Source organism: Eptesicus fuscus, chromosome 17, assembly GCF_027574615.1.
Source record: "Eptesicus fuscus isolate TK198812 chromosome 17, DD_ASM_mEF_20220401, whole genome shotgun sequence".
In the NCBI taxonomy this organism is placed as follows: domain Eukaryota; kingdom Metazoa; phylum Chordata; class Mammalia; order Chiroptera; family Vespertilionidae; genus Eptesicus; species Eptesicus fuscus.
Genome location: NC_072489.1, coordinates 34,348,266 through 34,360,408, shown reverse-complemented (window position 1 = coordinate 34,360,408; position 12,143 = coordinate 34,348,266). Strand labels below are relative to the sequence as shown.

The window sequence follows — 12,143 nt, the reverse complement described above, 5'->3', positions numbered from 1 at the left end:
TGTGGTTATATAGAAACCACTGTAACCTCCCAAATTTTTGCAATACGTCAAATTAACCTCATTAAGTGTATTTTGCTACCACAGTTTTCATTTTTATTAAGTTCCCACTTTGGTTTTGACTGCTGCCAGCAGAGCTCTTTGCGGGAGAAAGATGAATGCCTGCACAGATCAGCCAGTTAGGGTGGTTTTCAGGGTCAGATAAACCTGCTGATCTCAGGACTAGTTCAGACTTAAAGCTCTGTAACACTAAGTAAATGTTGACTTTTCTGAAAGTCGCTGCATATTTCAGTGGAAGTTTGTGAGTATTCCTAGAAAAAGCCTTTTGATCTGTAAACTCTGTTGCGAAGTTATTTAGGGACAGTGGAGCAAAGGGCAGGAAGGGGAAAGACACAGTGAGTTGTCTATTTTTTTCTAAGGTTTCTGAGCCTATGGATGAACTGATTTATCAGCACTATTGGTCATCTCAGCTGTAAGCCTTTAGAAAGAGTGGTGTTGTGAGATATGCAACAGATTTAGGGTTTTCCAAAATGAAAGGAAATGGGAGATTGTAAATGACTTCCTAAAATTGCTGCAGGAATATGTGTTTACCCACATTCTCAAGTTAAATTATACAGGGAACCTAGTACATAGCTAGATATAGTACACAGCAAGTCACTTTGCAATTTATAAACATCCTTTAAAGGAACAATGGTTTGTGAGTTTCTTCCTGTGACTTCCTTTAAATAATTTATTAATAAGCCAAAAATATGGGTTAAAATCTACTCATTTCTTAAAGTTTAAAATGTTGTAGAAATAGATTGGACCTTACCACAAAATGGCCTATTCAAAGTTGTGCAATATCACAAAATCTAATAAAAAAATTTTTGAACACAAAGTACATCCAAACCCTAGAAATGCTTTTTATTACAATTTGGATGTTCTCTCTTGAAATTATTCCAGTACATTTACGGCTCTGTAGTCATTAAATCTACATTGCTGCAAAGCCTGAAAGGGAGTAAGTTGTCATTCAACCTTAGAAGTTTGCATTTTTCACCATTCATATACTTCCCTATTACCTTGAGCAGCATTCTACAGAACATGGCATTGTCATTGATGGCAGAGATCTTACCTTCATTGTGAGATGATAGCTAGATAGGTGATAGCTAGATAGATGATAGATAGATAGATAGATAGATAGATAGATAGATAGATAGATAGATAGAATCTCTACATCATCTTAGAAAAAGAAATAATGACAGGTTCAGAGATTTAATAGCATTTAACTAGTTAGTTTTCAAATATTACTTCCAAGAGAACATTTCTTCAATGCTTTTAAAAGGTCCATCTTAGCCTTTGCAATGTAACATAAATGCGTGCACCCCTCCTCCCTTGCCATCCAGAACACATGATCTACCTTTGATAATTCATCAATGTTTGTGTTATGGATATGGTCTAATATAGTGCTTAAACTGAAGGGAAGGATGGTGTAGAAACAACGACACACAAAAAAGAGAAACAAACAACTGATTTTGACCTTTTTCCTATTTCTAATTAATGGTACCGTCCCCTTGTAGGGGAAATTCCACCCATATTTTTCCAGCCTGTGTTCCCTTCCTTTTTCTCCACCCCCTGTCCTGCTCTACCCAAATCTTCCCCTACTTTTCACACTCTACCCCTTTTCTTCTCTCTCTCTGACCTTGAAACCCGCATCTTATGAAATCCTAGACAGACCACAGAACTGCTGTCCCATGCTTCAAGCAGCGGTGGTATACCCCTCGTTTCTACACCCCTCAGACTTAACTTTTTATCTACATTCATTTTAGTTTTCTCTTTTTGTGTGTGATCCCTACACTGCTGGGTGGGTTGGAAGAAGAAGAGAAAGGGAGGTAGCAGTGATGAGCACCCACAAGTGTGGCAGACCTGGAGCTGGGCAATTCTAAGATGTGTTCTCACTTAGAGTATCAAAGTAGCCTTAGAGATGGCTAGTTTTAACCACTACACCCCTGAGAAAAACAAAGCCTGGGAGACATGAACCAAATTCCCGTAGGTCCATTGGCTAGTGATGACAAAACCCATCCACTTGTCTCTCGAGTCCTTCACTTTGTTTCACTGACTCTCTGTTTCCTCTTCACTGACCCCATTTCCTATGACCACAAATTCCATAGCTTAAAACAACATAAATGTATTATCTTACAGTTCTGGAGTTCACAAGTTCAAGGAGGGTCTCACCAAATTCAAGGTGTTGGCAGGGCTGTGTTTCTTCCGGTGCGGCTTCTAGGAGAGAATCCATGTTCTTGCCTTTCACATTTTCTAGCAGCTGCCCACAGTCGGCTTGCGGCCCCTTCCGCCATCTTCGGAGCCTGCAAAGTGGGTCAAGTCCTTTTCACTCTGACCTGTTCTTCGGCCTCACAGGTTCTTTAAGGACCCTTGTGATTACACTGGGCTCACCTGGAGAATCTAAGCTACTTTCCCCATTACCTTTATGAGAAGAGCATCCATCCCGTCCTTGAAGGCTCAAGGCACTCAAAGGAAGTGAGTGCTGTCTGAAAAAGACAGGGGAGTGTTGTGTGGGGCGGGGGAGATAATTTCTTGTTTTCCCATGTTGCTCTCCCAGGGTTGCCTCTAAAATCACACAGCACATTGGCAGCGGGAAGGTGAAAGATTTTTATTCATTTGGTCACTCACTTGTTAAATAAGCATGTAATGAATGCCTGAGACATGGCTAGTACTCTGCTCATAGAACCCTAGAGGGTTGCTGAAGGCCTCTCCTAAGACACTAAATGAAATGGTTTTGCCTTGAGTAAGATAACGGTGCATTCTTGTGGGTGCTGCTCATCAAGGAGGAAAAAGGCAGATGAGGGAAGAAGGCGTGTTTGAAAGACTTGGGAGCTGCTCTGTGCCTCCCATTTGGGGTTTGAATAAAACACTTGAGTAGGTGGTGCAAACAAACTTAGCAAAGCGATGGCAGATCTTCCTGGTTCTCGGTTCCTCCCTTTTGCAGCTATTTGCCCTCCATAATTTAAATGTTTATCCGGTTAATATAGCTTGCTACCTAGGCTGTGAAACACTGAATTAGGGTTTCTGTAACTAGTATGATATATTCATCCTTTCAGCAGAAGAGTAATAACTGAAGACGCCTTTGCATGTACCTTGATGGGGACATGTAATCAGTTTGCTAATCTTAATACTCTCACCACTACTACTTGCTGTGCTCTCCTCTATTTCAGGTTCTATCATGATGCTCTCTCAAACTATGGGATATGTCTGATTTGCTTGAAATTTTAATTTTCCCCAATCAGTGGCCCTTTTCTTCACTTTATTTGCACACAAATGGATTATTGTTTTTTTAATCACGAAATGTATTTTTAAATAATAAGGAGAGCCCTAGCTGGTTTTGCTCAGTGGATAGAGCATCGGCCTGAGGACTGAAGGGTCCCAGGTTCGATTCCGGCCAAGGGCACATGTGGGTTGCAGGCTCAATACCCTCCCCCGGTAGGGGGCTTGTAGGAGGCAGCCAATCAATGATTCTCTCTCATTAAGGTTTCTATCTCTCTATCCCTCTCCCTTCCTCTCTGAAATCAATAAAAATGTATTTTTTTAAAAAAGGAAATTCTGAGATAACTATATGCTTAAGAGAAACTAATAAATAAAGGTTAAAAAAAAATAATAAGGAGAACAGAAGGGGAATTTAGGGGGATAAGAAAGAGGAGAGGGAGGTAGCAAATGAATACATTGGTACCTTTGGCCAAATAAATAGATTGGGACTAGCATATTAAGCTTTTGTGATAGAATTAGAACTCAGTTATCTTCTATAGTTACATTTCCTCATTTGATCTTTTGCCCTGAGCCTGTACTTTCTTCCCAGTGGTAGTCTTTTCATATTTTTTAAGAAGAAGGATCATGAACTCTTTATGAATCTGATAAAAGCTATAAACATGAAAATTGTCATTACTTCAAAATATGCAAGGACATATAAACACAACGTTGCATATAATTATGAGGCTTTATAAGCAACCTAAAGTCCTCCCATAAACACAGAATTAATGACACCTGCTGTGAAAGTCTTATTACTATCACCTCAATAAATCAAGGGCTTCCTATGTCCCAGTCTTGTGTTGCAAAGAAACACAATTCACCAAACAAAAGGAATGTAAACTAATTCAAATTTCTACTAGTATGTGTTATAGAACTTTAAAGAACATTGAAAAGATTTCATCCTCAGGAGTACGTGTTAAGTCTCTGTTCTCATTCACTGTATATGCCCCTCTGGAAGCTCCCTCAAACTTATTTGCACCCGTACGATTTAATCCCCCACACAGTTTACTCTGACAGTCAGCCATGTGGCTCATCTCTTTTTCTGTCTTTTCTCTCTTCAGCCTCCCATTCACATGCTCCACTTTTGACTCTGTCCTTTTTGTTTCCTTCTTAGACAAGTAAAACTTGGCCCTGTTCAATGCACATTCCCTTTTTGACTTCCTCAGATCTTCGTCACCTGAGTACCACAGTTGGCATAGAACTACCCAGGAATTAGAAAGAACAAAAGAGAAAGGAAGAAATGTGCACCCAGAATTTTCCTTAGAGATTTGTGTTGGGTAGGGGAGAAGGAAATATACAGAGAAAAGCCTAAGACACCCATATACTTACATTATTCCCTCATGAGATTAATTTCTGGTGGGTAATTATGTCTAATTTTAGCATTGGAAGGTCAGGTGGTGATTAGTAATTTCACTTTTTCTCTTTCTTTGTTATTCACCTTCTGCAGTATCTTCCTAATTTTCTTTTTGTAGATAGGTAGGAACTGGAAAACAGTGACTGATTATAGGAATATACCATAATTATAAATCCAAAGGCTTGTTCCTGTCAAAGTAGTCAGTCACCTTGATAAAGCTGCACCTTTATTTCAGAAAAGATGGGGCTTCTCTTTCAGAGCCTGACATGCATTCTTCAGCATATTATCAGTTGGATCGGATCGCTGCAATCTGAACCAATCAAAGTCATTTGGACTTAAACCTTTTTAATAAAATGGAAGGTCAACCTTGACAATTTTTAAAAAAGTGTTTTTATAGATACAACTAAAGAAATTTAGCTGTTTGTATTTATCTGTTTTAATGTGACTTGTAGACTGAATCTAAAAGCAGTTCAAAGCTGGTACCCCTAAGAGACATTGGCCAGTGCATTGTTATGGATTTAAACCTATGGTCTTCTAGGATAAGTATTTGAAAGTAAATAATCAATTGTGTTTATGAGTTTAAGTACATTTGTGATGTTGTTTAGTAGTGTATTTCTGCAATAAAATCATGCTTTTTTTTGGTCATTCTGCCACTAGTCCTATGACTTTTCTCCCACATTTGTGTTTATAATTCCTGGATTTGTAGTAATGTGCTGTGATTATGATCTTGGACTTTGGAGTTAGACAGACTTTGGTTCAAACCTTAGCTCTCCACATGCCTTGGAGCAAGCTAGATGGCAGCTCTAAGCCTCAGGGGCCTAAGCTATAAATGGTAACAACTGAACCTACCTGGAGGGTTAGTGGTTAAAATGAATGAGAGAACAGGAAAAAACATTTACTGCAGACACTAGTACAGAGCAAGTTGTCAATAAGTGTCACTAAGTAGTGGGAACAGGAGGAGGAGGAGAACAGGTGGCAGGTGACGGTGCTACCATGGCCCTTTCTTAGTCAGTAGCTTAGCTCTATGTCCCTTGCTCTCTTTTATTGATTACCTCTCTTCATGCCCTCATGTTGCCCCCTTTTTTCTTTTTTCATACACTTCTCTTTTTAGTTTCTCTCTCTTCTCTTCGCTCTGTTTTACATATGCAGATAGTTCTGGACAGGGATGTTTCAGAAGAACTGATTCAATGCCAGAAGCTATGACACTTACTCATACCACAGGGGCTGTTGAGTAATATAAGAACAAAGTGAGATAAAAATGGTGGATCCCTGTGGACACAAGCAACTCTTCTCACTTGAGTTTTTTTGAAGCTTATAGATTTTTCAGCTTCTTGACATTCATTCCTAAACTAACTTGCACATTTTCCAGTGTTTGGCAAACTTAGCACATTTATGCCATGACTCAACATTTCCTGGCATGAAATTATGGCCATGAGCACTCTTGCCTATGTGCTATAAGTTTACAGTAAACTAGGAAGAGCCAAACAGGCCTTTTGGGATCAGTGGACCAGGGTATGACCCAATCCATCAACAGCAGGAACTCTAACAGGTGTCAGTCCTACGCAAACCATCGAGTAATCTCCCGCCTCTTGTCACTAGCACATAATTAACTAGTTACTTCAACTTATTATGAGGTAGCTAAGTGTGAGATCATCTGCTGAGAAATGCTGATCATTGAATTAAGGATGTAAAGTCATAATTTCATTGAAGTTTTATGGACAGATATTTCCCCTTTTCACAAAATCCCATATTATGTGAGGTATTAAACGTTTTAACACATATATGTTTAATTAAATTATATTACTCAAGTACTCGTGGGACTTAACCTGCCATGTAGTCAGCATCACACTTATTCAGAAGAACCAATTACTCTGAACAGCACTACTTTATAGAAAACTTTAAAAAGGAGTCCATGTTGTCTTTCCTGAACAAATGTTACATATAGTCACCTGTACCCAATGTTACTACTTAAAACTGGGTGATGGGTGTTATTATATGGGCCTGGACACCATAATAGAAATAGGCTCTTTTCTGTCACTATTACATAAAAGGTAAGTCTGCTTGGTCTACTTAGAGATCAGTGTTATGACATAAACCTAGCAAATGGAAAAAGTTTAGTTGACAAAAGCCATCTATGCCCACATTAGAAAGAAATAATATATATTCATCATTTCATGTAACACCATGCCAGACATTATACTGGATTCTAAAGACTCAGAGATAGTTTCCTTCCTTCAAGGAGTTTTCCATCTAATCAGCAAGGCCAACCAATAAACAGATAATCAAGTTATGGTGTAGTTTGCGATAAGAAAGGTATGCATGACGTACTGTGTGAGCAAAGAGCAGATTTCAGAGGAAGTGGTTATAAATAGCTTTCTAAAAGAAGATGTCCCTTGAGCTAAATTCTACAAGAAGTCAGAGAGGCAAAGGTTATGATGTTGGAATGATGTTCCAACAACACATGTATTTTCCCAGAAGCAGAAGAATTCAAGGTACATTCTTTCTTTTCACCTTGGTCTTTGCCATTCATTATCTGTTATAGCACTTCTGTAAACCTACAGCATCATTTTATTAGAGTGTGTCTATATCTATCTATACACACACACACACATATTATCTCTCTTTAAAATGCCATTTATTAATCCCCTACTCTGTGTAGCTCACTGAGCTTTGTAGGTAACTCCCTTCATTCTCCAACCACGCTATGTAGTTTATACTCCTTCCCCATTGCATGGGTGAGAAAGTTGAGAATTAGAGAACTCAGTAGCTTGTGTGAGGTTCTCCCACCAGGAAGTGGCAAAACTGGAATTCGAGCGCAGGTCTATTTAAAAACTATTGCTTTTAAACACCTCACTCTACTGCTGGTAATTGTTTGAGTTCTGACTTTCTCCCAAGTATGACACATTCTCATACTATCACTTTTGCTGCTGTCAGCTAGAAATAATAATAGTTAACATGTATACTTCGAGTTTAGAAAACACTTTTATGCTTTTTTTCATTTGATTCTCACAACAATTCTAACATGTTAGGAAGTAAATATTGCTATCTTTGCTTTAAGTGAGGAAACTAGGGTTCATGTTGAATGTTTTGCTTAATATTATGCAGCTAGTAAGGAACAAAATAGAAACTGGAACATGTCACTTGAGATTCAGAAGCCCAGGTTGCACACAATATACAAAAATTAACTAAACACGGATCATAGACCTAAATGGAAAACCTTAAACTATAAATCCTCCAGATGCGAACATAGGAGAAACTCTTTGTGCTCGTGGGTTTGGCAAACACTTCTTAGATAGGACACACAAAAAAACACAGGCCATAAAATAATTGATCAATTGGGCTTGATTAAAATTAAAAACAATGTTTTGGAAAGACACTGTTCAGCAAATGAAAAGACAAGCCACAGACTTAGAAAAAACGTTTGTAAAAACATATATCTGATAAAAGACTGGTATCTAGAATATATAAAGAACTCTCACAAATCAGTAGTAAGAAAAAAATGGCCCAATTATTAAAAATGGACAAAATATTTGAAAGAATATTTTATCTTTTGGTTTTAATTTTTATTTTTCAATTACATTTTACTTTCAATATCATTTTATATTGGTTTCAGGTGTACAGCATATTTAACATTTTTTAAAATGGGCAAAGGACTTGAATAGACATTTCTCCAAAGAAGAGGTACAAATGGTCAACAAGCGTAGAAAAAGATGTCCTTTGTCATTAAGCATTAGGAAATTTCAAATTAAAACCACAATGAGATATCATTTCACACCCACTAGGATGGTTACCACACACAAGAAGAAGAAGAAGAGAAGAAGAAGAAGAAGAAGATGAAGAAGAAGAAGAAGAAGAAGAAGAAGAAGAAGAAGAAGAAGAAGAAGAAGAAGAAGAAAGAAGAAGAAGAAGAAGACAGAAAAGAACAAGTGCTGTTGAGGATGCGAAGAAATTGAAATTCTTATACCTTGTTGGAACTATAAAATGATTCAGACACTGTAGTAAGCAGTTTGACAGTTTCTCAAAAAGTTAAACATAGAATTACAACATTACCAAGCTATTCCACTCCTAGATATATACCCAAAAGCATGGAAAACATGTGTTCAACCAAAAAATGTGTACACAAATGTTTATAGCAGCACTATTCACAATAGCCAAAGGTAGAAAAAAACTACTTGTCCATCAACTGATGAAGTGATAAATAAAATGTGGTATATCCATGAAATGGAATATTATTCAGCCTTAAAAAGGAAGGAGTTAACCTCAGTTTTTAAGAATTAATCGTTATATGGGAAGGTGTTCAACATATGTCTAATAACAAGACCCATGGGAAATTATATAGAAATGCTCATTTTAAACATTTGAAGAACAACAACAACAAGAGCAATGAAGTACTATTATATGCTAGGACATGGATGAACCTTGAAAACATTATGCTAAGTGAAAGAAACCAGACACAAAGGCTGGTTTCTTGAATGAGTCCATTTACATGAAATACCCAGAATAGGCAAATTTTTGGAGACAGAAAGAAGGTAAGTCTTTGCCAGTGGCTATTAGTAATGGAAAATTTGATGTTATGTGTATTTTAACACACACACAACACACACACACACACACACACACACACACACACAAAGAAAAGATGTGGATGGCTGTAAAAATATTGACCATCCTTGGTTTTTAGGAAATTGTAAATTAAAACTACAAAGAGATACCATGATATACCTACTGGAATAGCTCAAATTAAAGACTCTAAAGATGCCAAATACTGGTGAGGATGTATAGCAACTGAAATTGTCACATGTCACTATGAGAATCAAAATGGCACAGCCCCTTGGGGAAAGAGTTTTGTAGTTTATTAAAAAATTAAATATGCACTTACCATATGACCCAGCCACCCTACTCTGAGGGATTTACCCAAGAGAAATAAAGACCTATATCCACATAAAGTTCTATTTGCAAGTGTTCACAGCAGCTTTCTTAATAATTGCCCCAAACTGGAAATAACCTGAATATTCATGCCCTGGTAAATGAACAGACTATTGTACATCCATAAATGAAAACTCAGTAATAAAATGAAACAAACTAGTAGTAGCAGGAGTGAATCTCAGATGCATTATCTAATGAAAGAAGCCAGACTCAAAGACGACGTATTGTATTATTCTATTTATATGGCTTTCTGGAATAGGAAAGGCTGTAGGGACAGAAAACCAATCCGTGGTTGCCAGGAGCTGTGATTGGGAGAAGAGAATTAATTATAAAGAGGCAAGGGGAATTTGTGGGAAGGGCAGGGGTGTTGATGGAAATGTTCTCTATGTTGCTTATAGTAGTAGTTAACACAACTGTGTACTTTGGCAAAACTTATGGAACAGTACACATAGGGTGAATTTTACTGTATTATAAATTACACCTCAGTTAAGCTGACTTAAAACTACTTGTTTTGTATCCTCCATTATTGTCTCTCTGAGGAGCATATGCATTGACCCTTTATTTCCCAGTATTAAAAGTAGAAGGAAGGTTGTTTCTAAACCTGAAGATCAAAACGGTTGCAATCTCTCTGCCATAATTGCACAGCCCAAAGAAAAAGCTGTTAGGTTCGTTCAATGTGAATGAGAACCAGAAAGAAATAATGACCATGCTTCTGGGTCGTCAAGAAGGGAAAGGGAATGGGAGAAGGGATGAAGAAAGGTAGACTTGGTGGGAAATTAAGCAGCTATTAAATGGGGAAAGGCGTGTTAGGCTCAGTTGAGTAGGGAAGATGAACTCAGGATTATTTCTAGACTCACAATCAAAAGCATATTTTGCCCTCTGCATCCGAGGATCCCAAACAGTTGGGTTCTTTGAGAGACTGTTGTGCAACACTTACATTTAGATGGAAACAAAAGGATTCCAGTCTGTTAAATCACCTCATGGCTGGGGACTGGTCGCACCTTACACAGTGCTCGGCAACTCCTGGGAACACAACAGATATTTGAGGGGTTAATGAGTGAGTATACTAAAACTTGCTGAAGGCCCGAGCTATTTTCTATTAAATTAAAAACCCTACAGGGAAATGTAATACAGCTATTGTTTTGTCCATTATTACTGCCACAGCACTAGAGGAAACAGTATCTCTTTCTTTATTGTGTGCTTATCCTGAACAAATCCTCATCAAAATAGACTGCTCCAATGTTTAAAAGATAGACTAGGTCTAAATGGATTCAGTATAGACTTCAGCAACTGAATATACAATTTCAGCAAAGTATGTGTTTTGCAGTTCGAGCCCACTAAAGCTGATACATGGATCATATAAATGATTTGCGGCACCTTCGGCCTGCATCTACCCAATGGTTTATTCAAATAGAATAGACAAACACCTATAAAGTGAAAAGCTCCACTGGGAATTGACCAAACCACATCACTTTCTTCACACCTAGGATATTCCAACCAATAGTAATTTTATAGCAGCTCTTCATAGCATGAGAGACAGAGCTCTGTCTGTAGCCAGGAAGCCACAATACAAGCAAACCTTTCCCTAATGCACAACAAAGAAACGAGTTTATGAAATCACCATTAAATATAATTGAACACTGGAGAGATGCGTAGAACAGAGGCAAGATGAGATGATGAACATAACACATAGGAACCAATTAAAAATGTACCATCTCTGCAGAAAAACACCCATGTGTTGAGAAAGCTTTTTATGAATATTAAGTACTGTAACATAACAATATAGGACTGAGAGTCTCAAATACCAGTGGCCAAAAGATGTACAATATTTTTAAGGAAATATACCTAAAATAGATTAAATGGTAAAAATCAATGCCCCCAATTTATCATTATTATCTCAGTTTTGAATATTACTTATCTTCACTAATAAGCAAGGTATGGTTAATAAATAATCCTTATTATCACTTTTTCTAATAATATAACAAATATTCTCTCTCTCTCTCTCTCTATCTATCTATGTATATATATATATATATATATATATATATATATATATACACACACACACATCTAGGTACATCATATGTATATATGATTTCTGGCTAGGACACAAAAATCTGAGCTTAGAGAGTTGACTATTCTAAGAAAGAATTTTAAAAAAATAGAGACATCATAAATTAGCTAGGTCACCCAGAAAAATTGTGTTTGGTTTTCTCTGACTCCTATAGCTTTGTATTTACCATCTCCCAGAGAAAAAAACCATTTAAGTGATTATTTAAACTTTTTGTCTGTGCATGTTTACTGCAGCTTTGCCATAGCTATGGAAATAACATGGACTATGTCACTATGGCTTCCCCATTTTTCGAAATAAAGACAAACATCTGTATATCTTATCATACATATAGGCACTCACACATACACATTCATTTAATTATAGTTTACACACTTTTCAAGGTATTCTTTACAATGGCATTTTATGAGATGAGGGTGAACTATCTGAGTAAGAAACTATCTTCACTTCCCTATTTGAAATTCAGGGTGATTTAAATATTCCTTATGCTTTTGCCTG

The 12,143-nt window shown here is 37.2% G+C and overlaps 1 protein-coding gene across 2 annotated transcripts in view; it reads left to right on the top strand.

Moving 5' to 3' along the window:
- Nucleotides 1-12,143, top strand: part of RNLS (renalase, FAD dependent amine oxidase) — a 228,000-nt gene that overhangs the window by 205,842 nt on the left and 10,015 nt on the right. The window lies entirely within an intron of this gene.